Below are 23,005 nucleotides of genomic sequence, written 5' to 3'. Positions count from 1 at the left end.
ATTTCACTCTTTGATCACTTATTCCTATTAGTCATTTAGAAGATTAAGTGTCATGAAGGCCATGACTCTTACTGAGAGAATATAAGGCAAAAATAAGCAGATTCAATAGCACAAATCACAAGTTGGCAGAAGATGGAGCTAGTCTAAGGGATGACACGTTTCCACAGAAGGAGATGTTGGATGTTGGTACCAAAGTGTTTTAAGCTGGATCCAGCAGATATGCTCAGTCATCAGCAGGGGATGACTGGCAGGGGATCAGAAAGGAGAGTTCTGAACCACAGGACAGGAAAGATGGAAAAGAGGGTCCAGACTCCCTGCGCTTACCTTCTCATACCCTCATCTCAATGAGTTTACAGATGTGGAAACTGAGGCCAAGAACCGTGATTTGCCAGGGTCCCAGTCCTAGCAGAGCCAGTGCAGAGCCATCTCCTAATGTCCCAGTTGCCAAGATGCTGACTGTCCTAAAATAAGTCCTAGGGTAGTAAGAGCTGGAGCTGAGCAAACAGAGACAGCTTCACGGGAGGCTATGGAGTTAACCACAAAGATAACAGATATAAAAAGAATGACTCATAAGTGGTCCAAAAATGAGAATTTATTTGATTTTTTAAAAAATCTTATAGTTGGTTAAAACTAATTCAATGAAAATGATATCAGGAAGGAAGGAAAAAAGAAAAGAATGAAAGGAGGGAGGGAGGGACGGAGGGAAAGAAAGAAAAGAAAAAGAAAGGGAGAAAGAAAGGAAGGGAAGGAGGAAGAGAGGGAAAGAGAGGGAGAGAAATGGAGAAAGAGAAAAAGAGAGAGAAAGAAAGAAAGAAAGAAAGAAAGATAGAAAGAAAGAAAGATAGAAAGAAAGAAAAAGAAAGAGGAGCAAAGCCAGAGAAATATAAATAGATGGTGTAAATGTACCTGGCCTTCAGCTAAGGCTACAATATACATTATAAACACCATAGAGTGTCAAGAGCATTTTAAGAAATTGGTCATCCCTTTCCACTTTGTGAGTAATACTTGGGAATGGAATAAAAAAATAATAATGGCCTCTAGGGAATGTTTAAGAATGAGGTAATTTGCATGTTTCTTCCAGAAAACATTAAGTATATCCTTCTCCTTTGCCAGGATAATTTTGAATTTCTGGCATCAAAGTTGAAATTCTCTACCAAAGTTGATCAATCTCCTGTTACCACTCTATATTTATGTTGGTGTAATAGTCGATTCTATGTAGCATTAGACCAGGGCTAGGAAGCTATTTAATCTTCAGGTTTTTATTCAAAGCCTCATTGAAGAAAATCCCAAAACTCTGTATAAACTAATTTTTGCACAATTTTTTTATTCTAATTCTTCCGATTTCAGGGACATGGCAGCTCAGCCAAGGAGGGTGAAATGATTACTTCCCCAGAGAAAGACCTTGGATAATTACATTTATTCCCTTCTTTCTTCCCTTTTTCTCCTTCTATCACATAATATTTTGGTCTTTTCTCAATCAAGTAAAACCAGAGAGCTGTGGAGAAGCTGCCTGAATTGTGCAGATAATTGCTTCTACTTCTTTAGAGATAAGACCTGTATATCGTATTTTTCTTTGAAGACTTAATTGGCTTTGTTAAACAATTCATGAATTAGGCAGCATCTCATCTAGCAATTAGAGGGGAGCTCCCTATCTATTTTATTTTGATACACACGTACCTTCTTATCTTATTTCACAAGAAGGCTCCTATCATGTGTAAGCTGTGGTAACGTATTAAAAGGGAAAAGTAGATTTCAGAAAACTCATGACAAACCCATCATAGAAAGATCTTAAAAACCAGGATGTAGAGCTAGAAGGGACTTTAGAGTTTATTATAATCACACTTTTTTTTTTTCAGTTTTGAAATTGAAGCCCAAGGAAGTGGGGCAACTTGCCCAAGTCATAGGTTATTTTTAATTGCTCATTTAAAAAAAAAAAAGATAAATCCATTGGTCTCTCCACTGCGGTTCTCCTAAATTCTGCTGAGTCAGTTGCCATATTAAACCATGGATTAACATCACTTGCTCCAACTCCTTCACAGCTCCCCTCTCTGAACTTTGTGCTTCTAAGTTTGTTGTTGCTTTGAGTATTTTTGTTTGTTTGTTTCTTCCGTTCTTTCTTTAAATGTTTGTTGTTGTTTTGATTAGGTTCTGCTTGCTTACCTTTCAGATAATAATTACCTCGGGAATTATGTCTAGCCACTCTGAGAACACCCATACCAATGACCTATAAATAGGGAGTGATCAATATGTCTGTGCCAGGCAAAGCCACTAAATCACAATTTTGTCACAAAGAATTTAAGCACCTCCGCTGCCCTAAATAATTCCCAAACTCACTTAAGTTTAATAATATCAACTACTGTCTGTATTCACTGAAAAGTGCCTTCACACTGTATTCACATTTAATCTCATTTAATACTTAAAATAACCCCAATAAAGTGGCTATTTTAGCATTCCAGTTTTACAGGTAAGCCCGAGGCCACACATAGAACACTGACAAGGTACAGTCTAGGGCTTGGGATCCTGAATCTCAGGCGGTTTCTACTCACCGATGGGCAGAGAGAACTCTTCCAGTTGAACTACTAGGCTACTATGGCCAAGCCCATTCTCTCTCAAGGTCTGCCCTAATGGGTTGTGTCATATTTAACAGGCAGCACTATGGGGTCAAGGGAGCCAAGACAGAGGACAAGACAAGAGGGAAAAGCATCCTACACTTTTTGATTTTGTTTTCTTAACTCCTCCTGGCTGCTTTCTCTTAGAGAAACAAATCAGGTTGTCCTCCTATCGCTTTTCAACCCTCTATGGTTCACTTTCTTTTTCCCACATATTTTAAGGTACTGGCTCAAATCTTATGTTACTCACTATAACTAACTTCCAGATCAGTCCCATGAACATCACTAAATGCTACGTGTAGGGTTTTGGGTTCTATTGTGGTCATTTTTTTTTTTCCTTTTCTTTCCCTCAAAATACATTCTACTTTTCAAAGAAGAGCCTCCTAGAGTCCAGGGCATATGGACTCAAAGTATTCAACAAGGAAAATATTCACTAAAAACAGAGCAATGCATTGGGTTAAGTGTACAGCGTCTGGAGCCTGACTCTGTGTGTTCAAATCTAAACTTCGTAGCTCACAAATTGTGTTACCTTGGTCATATTATTTAATTTCTTTGTGCGTCAGTGTTCCCCTCTGTCAAATGCATTTTTATGAGAGTTTAATGAGTTCGTGCATATAAAGTGCTTAGCATAGTGACTGACACAGGCAACTCTTTATATGTTACCAGCTACAACTGATAGTAAGTACAAAATGGGGAATTGTTCATTCATCTCTAATTTTAATTTTTTACTAGCTGGTATTTAATAGGTTTGTGTCCCTTTATTTTTAGATGACATTAGATTCCCTAACACTTGGTCCAGTAAACATTTCATCTCTATTGGTTCCTCAACTCGCTAAACTTACTCATTGCATTCTGAAATCTGCTTTTAAAAAGAATATATCCAGTGCCGGGAGTTCTAAAGAACTCACATTGGAACTCACAAATAAAACTCATCTGTTGTGATATGTTCATTTTCATTAAAAAGACATCAGTCTGCTCTGTGCTTCCATTAGAAATAGAACTTAATCTCTGACAGGCGTTTCTCATTTTCCACTTATTCTCTAGGGAGTATACATTGGCATGCTGGCAATGATTTTTTTTGGCTCTGCGCTGTGGTTGCAAATGGTGTCATTGTTCTTGGTTAAATCTGCGAAAAGTAAGCCTATCCCTCTCATTTTTTGGCTTCACGCTAAAGTAGACTTCATGGCAAAGAACTATATGAGTTTATCAGTCTCTATTCACTGCCCATATTCCAACATGATCAAAGTCTGCTAAAATAGCTATACACTGAGCTTGTTTTTCCCCCTTTTTGGTTTCTGCACTTGTCAAGAATGATAATATATGTTGAAACAAAATCTAGATTTTTCTATTTGTTGGTCAATAGAGGGTAGCTGAGAGAAACAAGATAAGATTAAAAAGTTATTCTTAAATTTCCTTGCAGGCAGAGGAAGTAGGTTTAATTATTACTTGTTAATGAGTATTGTTACTGAATATTTTAAACTACTTAGTCATAGTTAGGACAGATTTTTAACAAATCATTAGTAAAAAGATGGCATGTACTATATGTCAGAATTCAGCGTATAGATAGGCGACTAGTTCTAATGACTCCAAAGATGTGATAAAAGAACAATGATTACATTCCAAAATCATAGACTACTTTTTCCATAAATAGTTTGTTCATTCCCTTGGGGATCCTAGTCACACAATAAGTTTTCCTTTCAAGCTGTTCTTTTACAAACAGTATAAACATGAACAGCCTCTGTCTGAAATATTAGTTCCTAAATAAAAGTTAAATAAATGTAACTTTATTGTAAGAGACAAGAGGTATTCTAGAAGACAAAAAAATTTAGCTTTATTAACATCTAAGATATATAAATTTAAAAGTTTTTTTTTTAATTTTATTTATTTATTTGACAGACAGAGATCACAGGTAGGCAGAGAGGCAGCCAGAGAGAGAGGAAGGGAAGCAGGGTCCCTGCTGAGCAGAGAGCCCGATGCGGGGCTCGATCCCAGGACCCTAAGATCATGACCTGAGCTGAAGGCAGAGGCTTTAACCCACTGAGCCCCCAGGTGCCCCGAAGATATATAAATTTAGATCAGAATTATTACCTTGGCTCTTATTCAGTAACAGATTTCATATGCATGGAGAGCTGTGTTTATTGACTAATTGTGCACCATGTCAAATTATTGATGTAAGATATTCAAAGTTCTGTGTAGCTCAGCTGCAGTCAGTTTTCTCCTCAACAGTTTTTTAAAAACTTGAAAAAGAGGATATATCAGGGTAGAGAGACTGTGGTTCTAACCACTGACTGGGTAGTGCCCAGCTTTCTGGTTTTATCTTCGCAAAAAAAGCAGCACAGAAGGACCATTTACTTTCTAAATACTAGCTCCAGACTCCATCTTTGACTGTAAAGAGACAATCTTTTTTTTTTTTTTTAAGATTTATTTATTTGACAGAGAGAAATCACAAGAGAGGCAGGCAGAGAGAGAGGAAGGGAAGCAAACTCTCCACTGAGCAGAGAGCCCGATGCGGGACTCGATCCCAGGACCCTGAGATCATGACCTGAGCTGAAGGCAGCGGCTTAACCCACTGAGCCACCCAGGCGCCCCTAAAGAGACAATCTTAATAGAACCTATTACCTCTGGTTTTACGGGGAAAAGGAAACAAGCATACTGGCTGAGTCCTTGGTAAGTTGTTATTTGTTCATCAGATATCTGTGGCATGTCCCTATCTTGTGCCAGGCCCTGATCTAGGTGCTTGGGTAAGTCAGTGAACAGATCAGATGAAAAACACGAAACACGCTGTTCTCTAGGAGCTTCCATTCTAACCAGTAATAGCAACGGTCCAAAAGTTTAAAAATAAAGTCTTTGCTGCTGACCAAAGGCATTTTAGTAATAACAATACACTTTTATTTCATAGCATAGCACATACTTTGCTATTTGTCACAATAGGACAATAGGCCTTTGTGACTGAAGTACCCTTTTTGACCAAACCCCTAGTCAAATGCTTCCTCCAGGAAGCCCTCTCTGATGTACCATGCAAAGCAATTTTGTTGCACAAGATGTTTCTCAGATATCAAGGAAAAGTTTTCTCATCCCACAGTAATTCCCGCATTTAATCCCCTCACTTCCCAGTTCTGCTTGCCCTGAGCTAGGGCCATAAGACTGAGCTTGACAGATGAGATATAAACCAAGACGACGGTGACTTCTGTTGGGCACATTAGAGTCCGTGATTCCTCTTTTTTTTTTTTTTTTAAGATTTTATTTATTTATTTGACAGAGAGAGAGATCACAAGTAGGCAGAGAGGCAGGCAGAGTGAGAGGAGGCAGCAGTCTCCCTGCAGAGCAGAGAGCCCGATGCGGGGCTCGATCCCAGGACCCTGAGATCATGACCTGACCCGAAGGCAGCGGCTTAATCCACTGAGCCACCCAGGCGCCCCCGTGATTCCTCTTCATCTCTCTCTTCCTCTCCCAGGATAACTTGTGTTGCTTGGGGAGTTAGGGGGTAGGAAAAGGAATAAATGAAACAAGATGGGGTCGGGAGGGAGACAAACCATAAAGAGACTCTTAATCTCATAAAACAAACTGAGGGTTGCCGGGGGGAGTAGGGAGACAGTGGTTGGGTTATGGACATTGGGGAAGGTATGTGCTATGGTGAGTGCCGTGAAGTGTGTAACCTGGAGTGTTTAAGACCTGTACCCCTGGGGCTAATAATACATTATATGTTAATAAAAAACAATTAAAAAAAAAAAAAGAAAGAAAGAAACCTTGTGTTGCAATGGGAGCACTCAAGAAAACCAGGGTCTGCAAGCCCATTTCTGGACCTGTCCCTCTCCTGCCCACCCATCAGCACAAAACACAGATTGAGCAAGACTATACTATTGCTGTGGTGAGCCATGAGATTAAGGGATAGATCTGTTCAGGGAACGGACATTAATTATTGTGACTAATGTAGTGACAGAAAAAAAATGAATTTATTTTAGTTTTGCCCCAAAGAGGCACATCTTTTATACTGGAGACGAGGAGTGACATTATGGATGCCTGAGGTTGCTACCATCTCAGGGCCGGGGACAGAGCTGAGGACAATCACATCTTTACTCCAGTTCAGTTGTCTCTATCCTTAATACTTTTTCCCTAATACTTTTGTCCTATCTTTTCTCCTGACACAAAATAAGAAAACCCATAAATTTCCCTTAAAGAATACGTTGGATTTACATTAGCTATGGGTTACTTTTTCTTGAGGTAAAAGGCATTTAGGTTCCTGCCACTGAAAATTAACAGAGCTGGAGCTCCTCTGTGTAAATCTCTCTTTAGATAATATACAGAGCACTTTCTTCTCAGCCATGTGTGCACGTGCATGCGCAGTCTCTTTTTAAATATTTGAATAAGATGGTTGAAAGAAAAAGATACATTAATTCTAGATCCCAATTAATTTCACCACTGAAATATTAAATAAAATTCCAAGTTTGTTGTCTTAAAGAGAGGTTAGACGATCAAAGATTAATAAAGATTATTTATAATAGCTAAAAACAAGGACACATTTGCTTGCATAATAATCTCTTCCCCCTGTTTTAGCAGGAAGGAACTGGAGAAATGGGGGAATATGGGTCCAAATCCTACCCTCCCAGTAAAACTTATTATTAAATAAAATTATTTTTGCTTCTTTTTCATATATCGAATTTCACAACATATTAGCAGAAGGATAACAAATGAAAATTGATTTTTATTCCATGCGTAAGAAACCCACTATCCCCTCAGCTCAATAAAGTACATGTTAAGATAGGAAAATGAACAATAGTATTAATTAATAGATTAAATAGGAGCATGATCACTCCCACAAAGGATAGATTCAGATGTTAGGTATTCTATGGGCAGGATTAATAGCTATGGAATTAAAATCTGAACTCTAAGTAGACTATGCAAAGTGTTCTAATATACTTAATTTCCAAATCTCTGGGGAAAATGTGAATATAACATGCAATAAAAGAATATAAACATGTGTCCTCTTCTCTTCCATAAATTGGTGCTGTTGTTTTTTTTTGCCGGGGCTACTGGGAAGCTCAGAGACAGAGTCTATTGTTTCTTAGAGCTCTCTTCAGAATTAAATATACAGCTCTCTCCCATCTCCTTCTCCTCCTTTTATCTCATGCTGGTTGTCTTTGTCCCCTCTCCCGCCCCACCCCCCGCCGCTTTGTACCTGTATTTCTGTTGCAAGTTGCCTTGAGTGCTTTATGGAAATAATAAAGCTATAAATTAAAAAAAACAATAGCTAAAAAATAGCAAAGGATCAGGTACAAATATGATTACATATCTGAGACTATCTAGTGATTTGCAACCATAGAATGTTAGAAGAGAAAGGGTCATAGAAGCTATCTAATCCAAAACCCTTAAGAAAGCAGACTCAGAGAAGCATCATCTCATCCCCTTTTACTGTGAGATGTATTTTTGCTTCAAATACGAAATCCAAATCATCACCTACTATATAAGTTTGCTTTATGTGTTTTACGCAAGTTTTTGAAGCTTTCTATGCAAACAGTTAGTATTTAAACCTAATGTGCTATACAGACCCACTCTCACTCTGCCAACCCACAGCTGTCCTTTCCACAGACGGCTGCTCAGGCAGCTGCCAAGGGAAGATTATTCCCATGGACTCCCGCCAGGAGCCTGGCTGGGGACTGTGCTCAGGGCTAACTGTTGCTTCAAGTAGTTATATTAGTCCAGAGCTAGAATTGTCAGGATCTCTACCAATTAGGATCAACTTAAGCAGCTGCAAAACAAAAAGAAGGTAGAAAAAGCTTGGTTTCTAATATTCTTGACATATAAATCAACCCCAATTTGGGGGGGAAGATTTTATTAACCTTATCTTGGGATATGATATATGGTAAATAATGGCATCCTTGAGCTGTTCATTCTAAATCACTGCACCACCGGTGGGATAATTGCTAGGGCTGCTCCTGGCTACACAGGTCATGTTGTGGCTAATATATAGGATCCTCTTCAGAGGGCTCTGCACTGATAAGATATGGCAGGCAGGCATGATGGAATCCAGACAGACGGCTGTACGTGCCATGTGTGCAGACAGAGATGGGCTCCAAAGAAACTCTGTTATTTGAAAATCCATCTATTCACAAGATTCTTGCCCCATGGCAAAAAAATATATACATATATATGTGTGTTATTACACATTAGAGCTTCGTAAGTGTATTTTACCAGATAGTTGTTGCATATATATATATGTATATATATATGTATATACATATATATATATGTATATATATATACAATAATCACAAGATTCTTGCCCCATGGCAAAAAAATATATACATATATATATGTGTGTATATATATATATGTATATATATATATACATATTATATATATATATATATTATATATATATATAAATATGTATATATTATATATATATATACACACACACATATTATATATATATATTATATATATATATAAATATGTATATATTATATATATATACACACACACATATATATATGTATATATATATATATAAATATGTATATATTATATATATATACACACACACATATATATATGTATATATATATATACACACATATATATATGTATATATTTTTTTGCCATGGGGCAAGAATCTTGTGATTATTGTATATATATATACATATATATATATGTATATACATATATATATACATATATATATATGCAACAACTATCTGGTAAAATACACTTACGAAGCTCTAATGTATTATGAATACTAATATTAATGTTGCTAACATCTATAGGTCCAATTTTCAAAATGGTGAGTGAAGGTTTAGAACATGACAACAGCAGTAATCACTCGAAGATTCAGGGTGAAAAGACTTGTCATTAGGTTCTTCTAAAAAAAACAGATCTGGGGGCGCCTGGATGGTTCAGTGGGTTAAGCCACTGCCTTTGGCACAGGTCATGATCTCGAGGTCCTGGGATCGAGTCCCACATTGGGGTCTCTGCTCAGCAGGGATCCTGCTTCTCTCTCTCTCTGCCAGTCTCTCTGCCTACTTGTGATCTCTCTCTCTGTCAAATAAATAAATAAAATCTAAAACAAAAAACAAAAACCCAGATCTGAAGTGAAGGGATGTGTGACACCAGAGAGCTGGGAACCCAAAGGCCCTTGGCCAGCCTGAGTGCAATGAAACACCACCAGGAGAATAAAATGGTAAGTGAATTCGTATCAGGTCCAGTATTTTAGAAAAGGTCTAATGGGAAAGGATGGGTTCTGTCCTCATCATTGACTACATTTTCCCATGCATACCAGGTACAATATCAGATTCTAATTCTCCACAATTCTTTCCCTTCTCCAGGACCTATGGTCCTACAGTACTCAGGGGCAAAGGAGTCAGTAGCACTGAGCTGTAAAGCCATTCTTCACTTAGGGGGACACAATGACATTAATGGATTTAAAGGTGTAGGAGTCCTCCCACATTATTGCTTCTTGATATCTCTAGATGTCTTTAGAGGTCTCGAATCTGTAACCTGCCCAGAACAAACACTATACAGAGAGTGTGTTAGTTACTAGGTAACATGGCCGCCAGTGTGACACTGAGGAGGGCTTTCATTCTGGCAAATCTCTTACTCTAAATAATTATCTTACACTTAAATCAACATAAATAAATTAACTCAACAAAAGAAACAAACTTTAGTTACAGAGAAACTCATAGCCACAGCACCATAAATCTCATAACCAATGAGATATGAGCAAATAAATTCTCTTTCGTGTTGCCCACAGGTGTATCTGCTAGTAAAGTTTTATGTGAGTATGCTTCCTTCACCTCAGCAGGACCTGGGTGATTCTGTCATTGTTAGTCATGGTCCTAAATTACCTACTACGGTTTGTAATTTCAGGCTTTTGAAAATTGTGTACGCATTAAACATTCAGGGTGAAGTAAACTATTTGCTATTTACTTCTAAATATTTAAACAGTTTTCATTAGTTAGCTTTGAAGCATGCCTAGGAGAACTCTGCATGGTATTCATTGCCAGGCTCACTTTCAAGCCAACAGGAATAATAGAGCTGTGTTTCACTGAACATGGGAAGTCAAAGCACAGGTCAGAGAAGACAGTTCCTAAGTTCTCCTCCCATTGTTTCTCTCGCATAAAGCAACCTGAATTTCTGGTCCCATACTACGTTTGGTCTCCTTAACCTAGGAAATGCTAGCGAGAAAAACATGCTGTAGAATCTTATACTTCCAAACCCTAATTACTTAATAGGAAATGCATGGTGCAAAGACACGAAGTTGCCTATCAATATCAATTGTATTTCATCTTACTAAGAATTAAGTCCAATTTCATTCAGTGCATTATAGGGAGATACAGAGAAGGTGTGGGAGAGAGAGAGTGAGAGGAAGAGAAACACAGGAAGGTAGAACGAAGAAAGAAGAAAAAATGACTACATTTCCTAACTTGCCTTGCAGCTGGTTCTGGTCAATTAGATATACTCAATTATCACTGGCTGGGTGCTTCCCGAAAAGCTCTTCAGAGGGAGCTGACTTACTGGCATGCACTACTCTTTCTTGTTCTCGACTTTTACCTTGCTTAGAATATGCACAGGATGGCTGGCACTTTGCAACCGTCTTGAGAACATGAGGATGGAGGTCACATCTAATAAAGTACATAGAGCAGGAAGCTAGAAGGATACAGGGTTCCTGACATCATAGAGCTGCAATAGTTGGTTTCCAGCCTTCATATTTCTTTAGATTTTAAGCCCCTGTTTTTGGAAGTCTCTGTTACTCAGATAAAACAAGGAAATTGAAAAAGTATTGGCTTGAAGCTTGTTTTATAGTTCTCACCTTTCCATGAACTCTGTAGCATTTGAAAAGCTCTCTTCCTGTCTCTTGACCTCAGTTCTCTTCTCTATATACTAAGTGAGCAGGTCTGGATGATCTTAAGGAAATATCTTTCATTTCACTAGTTGTGCTCTTCAACTGCTCATCTCTACATTTCCAGTATCATTTCAAATGTCCACGTATTAAAAAAAAAAACAAACCTTGGTATTGGGTTGGTGAATTTTAAAACAAAATAAAAATAAAGACAAGAAGTTATAAACCTTAGAATCCATAAACCAGTAGATGACCATTTATAAAAGTTTTAATTAAAGTAAGCTAACGTTTTAATAAATGCCATGACTAACAGAAAATGTTTTGTCCTAACTCTCATAGAATCTAAACAGGACTGGTAAGTAAAGGCAAGGAAAATCTGTCTTTGCCTGCTTCTGGTTCCACATAGGAAAGACATCTCTAGGGCTTGAAGGATGGGCAATAGGAAAGAGATTAACCCCAGCCCAGGTTGTGTCTGACTCATAAATGGGCCATTACCCTATGCCTGGTAACCCTGGTCAGAGTTGAGTTCAAGGGGTTTGGAGCCTCATAGCACTTGGCTGGAAAGGAGCCTCCTTTTCCCCTTTTCTGTTCTTCCCATTCCTTTTGAGTGACAAAAGGTGGCAGAAGAACAGATCTACAGCACAGTCCATCTTTGCAGAGCCCAGCAGCTCTAAAGGGATACACAAATCAGTTTGTAGTTATTAGTCACCTACTGTGTACATGCCATTTTGCCAGGGATTGGAGGAACTATAAAAACACAAAAGCAATCTTGGCCCTCATGACCCAGGGATGTAGGGAAAGGTGAAGGGTGAGGGGAGACCCTTATAATTTCACCTTACTTTCTCAAGTGGAGAATTTATTATTAACACATACAAGCCAGAAGTCACTTCTTTCATTCTGGAAGATTGCACCTGATGGCCTGGTTTAGTGCATATTGCAAATAAGTACCCTAAAATCTCACAAAAAATTATCATAATCTTCCCTCTAGCAGAAAGAATGTTGAAAAATTTTAAAAAATATATAGTTAACCCCCCCATGACAGCCAATCCATTTACTGAGTTAACTCAAGACCAAAAAATTCTATTATAAACTCTTTACAAAGTTTCTATGTTCCTGTCTGGCACTTAATATCCAAGCAATCTTTCTGTACCTACAATACCCTTTTACACACTGGAACTAAATCATCTGGGATGGAAAATCTTTGATACGCCTTTCTTACCAACCTTATGAAAAAAGATGTCTAAACTTATGGCGACAAGCAGCGTCATTATCTCCCTCCTCTAATATTTAACCAATCTGAACACTCAGGGGGAAAATGTTATCTGAAATCCAACCACTTCATCTGCATTCACTTGGTCTTCTTTTGACAATTCAACTAGCTTTTCTCGCAAGTATCTCAAAGACTTGTTTGGAAAGCTTTTCTCAAGTGGGTGTGCAAACAGGAGGAGGACTGTTCTTTAGCAAGCCCTCCTTATAAGCCTCCAACACCACTATCTTCTTGTACTTTAGTTAATGAAAAGATAAATATGATCTCTGCTGTGCCCAGCTGTGTTTTGCTTGCACTGAGGAATTCACAAAAGGAAAATTTTAAATCGTACATTTATCAGTGAACAAGCTTGCTAAAGCAAATAGATTTCAGTCTCCTGAGTTTGCTTCAATAAAAGATTAAACGCTAATAGTGCAACTTGCCACACTCAACAGATTTATGAATAATCAAAGTTTGGAAGAAGGCCAGGTGGTTTAAGAACATTACCTACCCAACAGATGCCAATAGCATGTAGACATCTTCCCTGTAGCCAAGCAGCCGTATTTCCTATCACACGATTCAATATTGACTGAATAATTGGCCTTTACAAAACATTTATTAAAACGCACCATTTACCACATACCCAATGCTTGTTTAAGAATTTCAGGCAGGGAGGGGTGCCTAGGTGGCTCAGTGGGTTAAACCTCTGCCTTCGGCTCAGGTCATGATCTCAGGGTCCTGGGATTGAGCCCCACATCGGGCTCTCTGCTCAGCAGGGAGCCTGCTTTTTCCTCTCTCTCTCTCTGCCTGCCTCTCTGCCTACTTGTGATCTCTCTCTGTCAAATAAATAAATAAAATCTAAAAAAAAAAAAAGAAGAAGAATTTCAGGCAGGGAGAGGAACGGGGGAGACACATAAGTTCTTCCTAATTACTAAGTGAATTTAATTAATAAGCAGCAGCAAGTCAGGTCTGGAATTGTTAGACCAACATGCTGAATTGTCAAGGAGTTCTTTAAGGAATAAAGGCAATAAGCACCTTATCGTATCCAAGAATTAATAATACTTGGCATCTGTGAGTGGTGTGACTCGCAGTGCACACAAAGTCCACCTTTCATGTGTTTACTTTTGTGTTCTAATGCCATTCCTCGGTGGTCAGGCTGCCATGATTTTGCTCTCTGCTTTTTGATATTAATACGCTCAGGCATGGAAAGTTTGTTGAATGCTCTATCCACGGAAGGATATTAAGTTAATGATTAAATGAGAGCTGGAATCACCGGACTGTTTCTCCTTGAAAAAAATTGTTTATTTCTCTATTCTGTATTTTTCTTAAGAGAGAGAGGGAGTGTGTGCCCATGCACGAATGGGGGCAAAGTAAGAGAGTGAGGGAGAGAATTTCAAGCAGACTCCCTGCCGAGCACAGAGCCCCACAAGGGGCTCCATCTCATGACCCCGAGATCATGCCCTGGGCTGCAATCAGGAGTCAGATGCTCAACCAACTGAGTCACCCAGGTGCCCCTATCCTGAATCTTTATATCTGTCTTTAAGAAATACGTATATCTGCAGACTGATTCACTGCAATAGAAGTTACCTATTAAAGAACGTCTTTGCAAACAAATTCTAAATGTTATATGGACAAAATACTCTACTTAGAATGCACTAAACTTAGTTATAACGAACTCAAAACACAGTCATGGTGTGACTGGAAAATAAAAATGATTATCATGTTTTCCAGCTTTGGCAGAAACCACAATTGGGTATCCATTAATCTCCTGTGAAATTAGAACATGTTTCCTAATTTTTTGGCATCCTGCTCAATAAAAATCCTAATCACACTCTCAGTAACAGGAATTGCTAATCTACCCTCACCCAATGCCAGGAAAATGAAGGTATCATTTGCCTTTGGCATCCAAATCTATCTCAAGCAGGTTTTCAACTCATTTAAGATCTCTCTCACACCTAAAGCTAAGTATTCTAGTTCTTTTTGGTTATATTAAAGCTTTCGTTGCTTCAGTTTTACCTGGACTTTGAAAAGAGAGTACATTTTCAGTATAGCACAGCTTGCCATTAAGTGGATTCAGAAATATTTTTGTCTAAATTTTGCCTTCATTTACATTTATATGTGTATATATATATGTGTGTGTGTGCATATGTATACATAAATATATATAATAACAAATATATAATAAATATGCAAATATTATTTAGATATATATTATATATTTTTCTTCTCTTTAATTCACACTCACTTGGCCCAAAGCACAGGTGTTACGTGCATTTCCCTAACAGTCATTTAAAAAGCAGTCATTTTGTTGTGCATATTCAAGCACACCCAATAAAAATGGACAATATGAAGTGGTTACAAACTCACTGACCCCCATCAGAAAGGGACAATGTTCTAGCCTCATGTCTGATATCAGAATCTGGAAAATAAATGGTAAATTTTAAAAGATGAACTGTATCAAACATCTGACATCTAGCTAGCTTGCTAAGTCAAGTTTATAAAAACTAAATAGAGAGAGGACAGATGTAGACATTCAAACAAGGGAAAAACAAATTCTAAGTACATGAACAAATTGCTCACCTTCACAGATTATTGAAGCACATCACAGAGAAATATCAAGTTTCCAGGTTCTATCTGTACATATACATGAATCCAATTTATATGATTTATGTATCTAATTATAATTTTTAAATTTATGTATTAAAATCCATTTTTAAATATTAAACTCAGTACAAGTAAGTACACTCATATGCTAGAGGCTTTTTAAAACTCTTTTGGAAAGCAAGAAAAGAAATTTTATAATATGTATAAAAACATTATCATGTTTACACACTCTTTCTCTTTATAATTCCATTATTAGAAATTTTTCTTAAATATATATCAACAAGGAAAAGCTGTATTCATTAGTTTATTTGTTGTGGTATTACATTTCATAGCGTAAAATTATAAATCATGGAAGAAACCAATAATAGGGGGAAAATAAATTATCATACATAAATAGATTAATATTTACAATTATAATAGCAGTTATAAAGCTAATGCAGAAATATAGACCCACATTTATGGTAAAATATCAAGTGAGAAAATGTTGAAACTACAAGAAAGTTAATTAGGCAGAGCCAATTCTCCTTGAGACAGAGAAATTGTTTTCCATTTTTAAATTTTTTTTAATGTTGTTTCTGTGTTTTAAAAGCGATGACAAGAAGTTGAGTCCTTCTTGGCCGCTTTCAAGTGTGAGGGACAATCCTCCCTGGCCTAAACACCCTCTCCATGTAGACAGTGGTAAGGACTGGTGTCACTTCTCCAATGGGAGTCAGTCCCATGGGACGGCTATCCCCAAGTGCCCCTGGTTGCAAATTGCTTCCGGAGCACGCATCACACAGGTGCAGTCCAGGTGTGGCAATGACGCCCGCCTTCTCTGAGAACCACTCCCTCCACATCAAAGGACTGTTCCTGGCACAGCGCCCAGAGAGTATAGAACCCCAGCCCTGAGCACTGCCACATCCTCACAGGGTGAAGCCAAATTGTCCTTTTTAAGGGGACACAGTCTCAACATTAGGTATCCTCTTGAAACATAAACATCCCAGTGTCAAAGTAGTCAAGTCATCACTAATTTACCAAGCCCTACAATTGCTTATCAAGAAGTCAGAGAGGAAAAGGTAGCTTTAACACTCCCGAGTTAGAACAACAACAACAACCAAAAAAGACTTTCCAGGCTTATAATTTTTTAATGCCTGTGTTTTAAAACCAGATATTCATTGCTCTTTTAAAATGTCCCAAGGTAACATTTTTAGTTCTGCAACAGTGCTGCTAACATTCCAAGACCAGCTATCGTGCAACTGCCCATAAAAAAATTAACACTACCAAGGCCATTTTTTCTGTGCTGAAGCTCATGCCAATGAAAACTGCCCTATAGGCATAAACTTGATATTTCTGTTCACCACATATTAACCCAGAGTTCCTCAGGGTGTGACGCCCAGGTGAATTCTGTGATGCAGATTTCTAAAAATCTGGCTGGAAACCTGCATGATTGAACACCCCCACTCGTGGCAGGGTACAACCATTGATCTTCTCTGATTTTACCCAATCTGCTATTAGTCTTGGAAGATTAACCCTTTGGCAGTACAAATTCTCATCGCGAAACACAAAGGGAGCCCCCCTGCCGCCCAGGCTTGTGAAAGTGCCTTAGTCCCCAGAGTAGGCCCCTAGGACTGCTGGAAGTCTGAAATGATTCATCACCATCAAGGAAAAGAAGAGTCTGAGGTAGGAGCTGAGGGTGAGACATACGCTCTGGAAGGAATAGAATCACAGACTCCTGGATCTAAGGAAAACCTTAGTGACCACCTAGCATAGCCCTTTTCATGTAGCACACAGCTAGTTAGAGAGGGGAAATCCTTCTGGCTTTCTTTCCACTGCCTCAGAATATTTTGGGGTGAGAGAAATAGGGGGAGAAGGAATCTGGCTATGAAGAATGATATCATTATATATTATTAAAGAACCATAACAGTAAAAGGAGGTAAGGTATTATGTATCAAAAACATTCTGATAAGGTCTTACTCTGGTTTTTTTTTTTAATTATCCCTGGATACTGAGGGGACCATCACGGAAGCGGGAGGCTGCTGATGACTTCACAGTGTAAGTATCAAGAAAGGGGAAAGAAAATCATTTACACATCTGGCTGGCCCCCCATAACCTTGGAAAGTCAGTGGCTACATCTTTACTTCAGCATTCACTTTTGAGCAACTTCTCTGTGTCTGGCAATGTAATTCCCCACATCCCATCCCTCACACTTTTCCAATAGAGAGAAAAGGGTCATAGGGTGGGCACCAGGTGCAGGAGGGTCAGATCACCCTTCCTCACATCTGGCAAGGGCAGGAGGAGGGGAGGTGGAGAGGGCTGAAGGAAGAGCAGGAGCCAGGGGCAGAGGAGAGCCACTGGACGAAGAGAAACATTTTACCCCATTAACTTCTGCTTGAAACATCTAGCCTGAGATGCAGGAATATGAAGAAAAAGGGGTAGCCAGCAGCAGAAGAGAAAAAGTGCTTCCAAAAAAAAAAAAACAAAAAAAAAAACCCAATAACAGAAACAAAAATGAGGTTGACTTAGTTGTGCTTCTGCTGTCCACATGGTGTGTTAGATAAACATCTAGATAGTTATGAAAACACATTTTCCACATCATCCCTTTGCCACAAAGAAGGCATCTTTACAATTCAGAACATCTGTCCAAAAGGGAAGGTTTACAAAATATGCCAGACGATGCTGGACATCTGCCCCCACCTGCATATTCACAGTCACAGAGAGAGATTTACAAGGGAATGTTTCAAAACATTAAAACCACAGACGCTGTAGGTGTGCTCAACCAAATTACCTTTGTCTCCGGCGTTGAAGTTCTTATCCCAGAGAGTGAAATTCATCATGCTTCTACATAGAAACAAGCAAACTACATCAATGAAACGTATAACCAGGAAGAGAAAAGGAATACAGCTCACACCATTAATACTGAAACTAGTCAATCATTATCTAGGCGTTATCAGTTATGTTTTCTGTGCATCCTGGTTGGCCTCTAAGTAAAGAGAAGGACCCTGCGCGCACAGCTTGAAAATGCTGCGGTCTCTCTATAGACTATTATCTCAGGCGGCATGTGTGAAGAAAGGGTGGATAGGGCATGCGATCTGCGTGTTTACTGTTTCAACACTCTACCCACTTCTGGGGAATCATTGCTCATCCTAATCATTCAAAAGCTCCACAAGGGCAGCAGGAAGTTCCTGCTTACTGACGATTTAGTCCTTGGAAGCCCCAGGAGGAAGATGGGCTTTGTCACTGAGTGCTAAATCATGGCTGTGTGGAAGCCACTAAGCCAGCCAGTTCCCAAAACCCGACAGGCAGGAAGGAAAGTGTCACGCCTCTCCAAAGTTTCATAAAGATGAGTGAGGATAAGTGCTAATTTTAGATGAGAGATACATGTTCAAAAAACATTATTTGTTTAAATCCAAGTAATTTTGACCACAAGAATTAGAAATCTAAGAAAGTTTTCTCTAAACTTTTATAACACACTTCATGAACTAAACACCCTTTCTTGTTTCACAGCATTACACCACTTTCCAAATGTAAGTTCTCAAAAACATCTACTAGCTGAGGTAGCATGATGGTCAGTTGAGCAAGGGAAAAAACAGGAGTCTGGGGCAAAACAAACCTCGAGGGCAAATACACCCGGGATTAAAAGCAGGCAAATTACATAATGGTTTCGTTAATTAAATTAAATAATGCTAAATGGAGGCAAAGGGATAGATTTTCACATGCAAAGACCACAATAGAAATGTTGAAGATTTTCTAGATCTCAATGAATGTGACATGATCTACAGCTGCACCGTCAAATGGGGTAGTCACTAGCCACATCTGACTATTTCAGTTGAACATTATTAAAGTGAATCGAATTAAAAATTTTGTTCCTCACTTGCACTAGTCACATTCATTCATTCAAGTGTCCAACAGCTACTAGAACCAGGGGCTACGGAAGTGCTACTGGACAGCCCAGATTGTAAAACATTGTCATCACTGCAGAAAGTTCTATTAGACAGCTCAGATTCCAGAGTTCATAATGGACTTCAAAGTGAGCATAGATATACAATACGAGGTAAAATAAAAGGCCATGACTCCATAAAAGTGCGTAATAGGGAGTGGCATATTCAAACTATAAAAAACGTTTATTCTTGCTTTGGCCCAATCCTATTTAGGGAGAAAAACTTTCAGAAAACAAGAAGGGCAATACTGAGGCTAAGTAGCCTAGTTATAAGGAGAGCTTACACTGAAATCCTTCCTTCAACCTGAAAAGGTACAGATAAGAAGTGTGTATAGTGTGTGTGTGTGCCTACAAACACCCTCTGAGGTATTCAGAGCATGACCTTACACAGAGCAGTGCAGGACCTGTCAAAATGGTGTGGATGTCCCAGAATAGTGATATTAAGGTAAGTACTTAAAAAAAAAAAAAAAAAAAGCAGGAAGTCAAAGCTAACTGTCACCATTTGATCCAACCTCACAGCAGACTGGTATAGGAAGGGGCATTCTTAAACAGAATAGAGCAAGTAGACATTTTCTATCTTTATGAGGGTAGATGTTTAAAGAAATTTCCACCGCTGAAATTTACTTAGGAGTGCAATGGTTATCCAACTGTCGTCATTGGGTCTGTATTTGGAAGGTCTCCTGCCTCCAGTATTTAAATTATGCTATATCTTATGAGCAGAAGGGCTTGATAACATCCCAAGGTCATTCTCTGTGCTGGAACATTGATATCCTAGTAAATATCTCAGTTTTCCAGTGAAGCACAAACACCAATTGAAATCTTTGATTTCACCCTCTTCCTTTTTTTTTTTTTTTTCCTTTTTTACTGCTTGCATGTGATAATGTATGTGTCCACACGCTCACACAGTTAGGGTAGTCACATGGTTATAAGAGCTGTACAGAACTAAGGCTTCAGAAACTATATATTCAGAGTGAGGTACAGATTAAAATGCTTGCAATGCACAATACAAATTTTTAAAAGAATACTTACCTCTAACTAGTACGCTTGTAATAAAAGGGCTGGCATTTACACACAGTGATTGTGAAACTTCAAAACTATACATTAATTATCCTATTGAATTGATTCTCTATTAACGCAATTTAAATTCCTTTTTTTTTTCTTCAGTGTGGACAACATCTTTGTCAAAACTAGAGAACACTCACTGCTGTATTTACTACTTGTGGATCCTCTGATACTTCTACTGCTAACTAAAACCCAATTATGTTAGAGTCAAAGTGACACTGAGTGTACAAAGCATTTTACAAACATAGTAACACTGAACACACACTGCCTTTGTCTGCTATGACCACACACCCAGGATTTTATGGCAGGTGGTGTTTTAGAAGTGAGAGGGAAAACGATCAGACTGATTAGGGTATGTGCCTAAAAATTTCTAACCCGTGTTTATTTCTAAAAAAATTGATTGTAATTATCCGAGTAATACATGAATGCATTTTTCTTAGAAAGTCTTACACAGCATTATATGTAGGGTTAAAGACCCTCTAACCGCAACTCAGTTCACATCCCCTCCCCCTCCTCAGAGGCAACCACTGTTATTAGATGATATGTACTAGACCTCTTCATTGTTTTGCAACCGCTCACACATATCCAAGAAAGCATTCATAGGGAGATTTGATACAGTGTTCATAACAACAACTAAAAAAGTGGGATAAATAAATATCTAGCAACTAGGAAATCACCAAACTGTGGTTTAAAAGAATGTGGTAAGTCCATATTAAATAATTTGTAGTATCTGACATGCTTGGAAAACACATGACACAGAGTGAGCACTGTATATACAGCATTTGCTATTACCGATATATTGGGGCATACCTATACACATTTATATAACAAACATATTGAGTGAAAGACACAAACTGCATCCCTATGGTATCAGTCAATTTATGTTATACACACACTCTCTCTCCCTCACATACACAAACTGACACCACATATTTTTCTGGGAGTTCAGATTCCCTTTTCTCCATAAGACTTCCTCCTCTTTTTTCGGTCATTGAGGACACTTTCAAAACACCAGGGAGTAACACAGGAAAGAGGTAAGTGCATCTGTCTGCCTCAGTGGTGTTTCTCTCCCCCTCATCTTAGAAGCTTCAAGGCTAGTTCACTTTGTCCTTGACTCTATAAGCAGATGGATGACAGCTTGTGGCCCCAAAACAAAGACGTGGATAGGAGAGAAGCCATGAACAAAACTGAATGAGCGTGAACCCAGCTCTGCCAGGTTCTCACTCCTCTGTTTCCATGTGGAAGCTTCTTGTCAGATAAATCTTAATTTATAGCAAAAGAAAGGAATTGTGCTCTACTGAGCAGAGGATCTGAGAGGCCAATTTTAGTCCCGCTCCATCAGTCTCCCAACTGGGCACAGAGCAAGGCCCTCAACCCCCCTGCGCCAAAGTCTTTGGACATAGAATCTTTCATTATTCTTACATTGCCTAATGGGGGTCCTTTCTCCACAATCATGCATGTCCTTTACAAATGAAGCTTCCTTTGAAGACAGCCAAGAGATCAGATGAAGCCTTTCAATATACATTACTTCTCTTTCCTCCTGGTTCACCATTCTCCACAATGACTAATTCTCAGAGGGCTCTCAGACGTGAACTCCGCTCCAACTACTAAATAAGACTGTAGCAAGGGAACTCGCATCACAAAACATTCTTCTTCACTTCCAACCAGGGTTTCTCCCACAGAGATGCCCCTGTACCATCTGCTTCAGCAAAATTCAAATCCATTCCATTAATCATGTCAGTCTCAGAATTTCCTTTTCGAACCCTGAAGAAATCTTAATTATTCTCCTGGCTCTAAGTGTTTCTGAATGGACTGACTTGAGTTTCTCTTCGTGGAGAAGCATCACAGATGCTACCCTTAGAAACAAGCACCAAGCACAGTTCCTGGAGCAATGTAAACTCTCCAGAAACATTTATTTAACATACGCTTTTACAAACATGATGTACAGGGATCTCATTTGTGTGACAATTTACATTTTTCTCCAAGCTCTGTACCAGTGTGTACACAAATGTTCCATTAATTCTTGCTTTTTTTAAAGGGCTACATTAGGCGCCTGGGTGGCTCAGCCTGTTAAGCATCTGGCTTCAGCTCAGGTCATGATCTCAGGGTCCTAGGATCGAGTCCTGTATCAGGTTCCTTGCTCAGCTAGGAGCCTACTTCTCCCTCTCCTTCTGCCTGTTGCTCTGCCTCCTTGAGTGCTCACTCTCTTTCCCTGTCAAATAAATTTAAAAATCTTTTTAAAAAAATTTAAAAATAAATAAAGGACTAATTAGCCTTAACCCTCCTGTTATTCCCTCTGCTACCATCTGAATTCTGTGCTCATCCTGAAGGAAGTCTTAATTTTGCCAAAATCTCTGGTGATGTAGTCAGTCTGCACATTGGACAGGTGCAGTTCCATACATCAGGACTCAATCCTAAGTGCCTATTATAGGGATCCAATGTATTTTTAGTGCTTGTATATAAAATTTAAATCACGGTATGCCAAATTAATGCAATAAAAATTTATTACGCTTCCAAATTTGAGAATTGTCAACATAGAAAATAAAGTTTTTAGGGCACCTGGGTGGCTCAATGGGTTAAAGCTTCTGTCTTCAGCTCACGTCATGATCCCAGAGTCCTGGGATCAAGCCCTGCATCAGGCTCTCTGCTCAGCAGGGAGCCTGCTTCTCCCCCCCCCCCCCCCCCCGCTCTCTGCCTGCCTCTCTGCCTACTTGTGATCTCTCTCTGTCAAA

At 38.8% G+C, this 23,005-nt stretch overlaps 1 protein-coding gene across 9 annotated transcripts in view; it reads right to left on the bottom strand.

Moving 5' to 3' along the window:
• Positions 1–23,005, bottom strand: part of MECOM (MDS1 and EVI1 complex locus) — a 552,991-nt gene that overhangs the window by 164,129 nt on the left and 365,857 nt on the right. Inside the window, exon 1 of one of the 9 annotated variants that reach the window (XM_046002466.1) lies at positions 18,060–18,165. The exons of the other annotated variants lie outside the window; for them this stretch is intronic. The gene's annotated coding sequence lies outside the window, so the exon portion shown is untranslated. Of the gene's footprint in view, positions 1–18,059; positions 18,166–23,005 lie in introns of those variants that run through there. 9 annotated transcript variants of the gene reach the window in all.

The sequence above is a fragment of the Meles meles genome, chromosome 4, assembly GCF_922984935.1.
Source record: "Meles meles chromosome 4, mMelMel3.1 paternal haplotype, whole genome shotgun sequence".
NCBI classification, from domain to species: Eukaryota; Metazoa; Chordata; class Mammalia; order Carnivora; family Mustelidae; genus Meles; species Meles meles.
The sequence above is the reverse complement of the archived record's forward strand: the minus strand, read 5'-3'. Positions and strand labels throughout refer to the sequence as shown.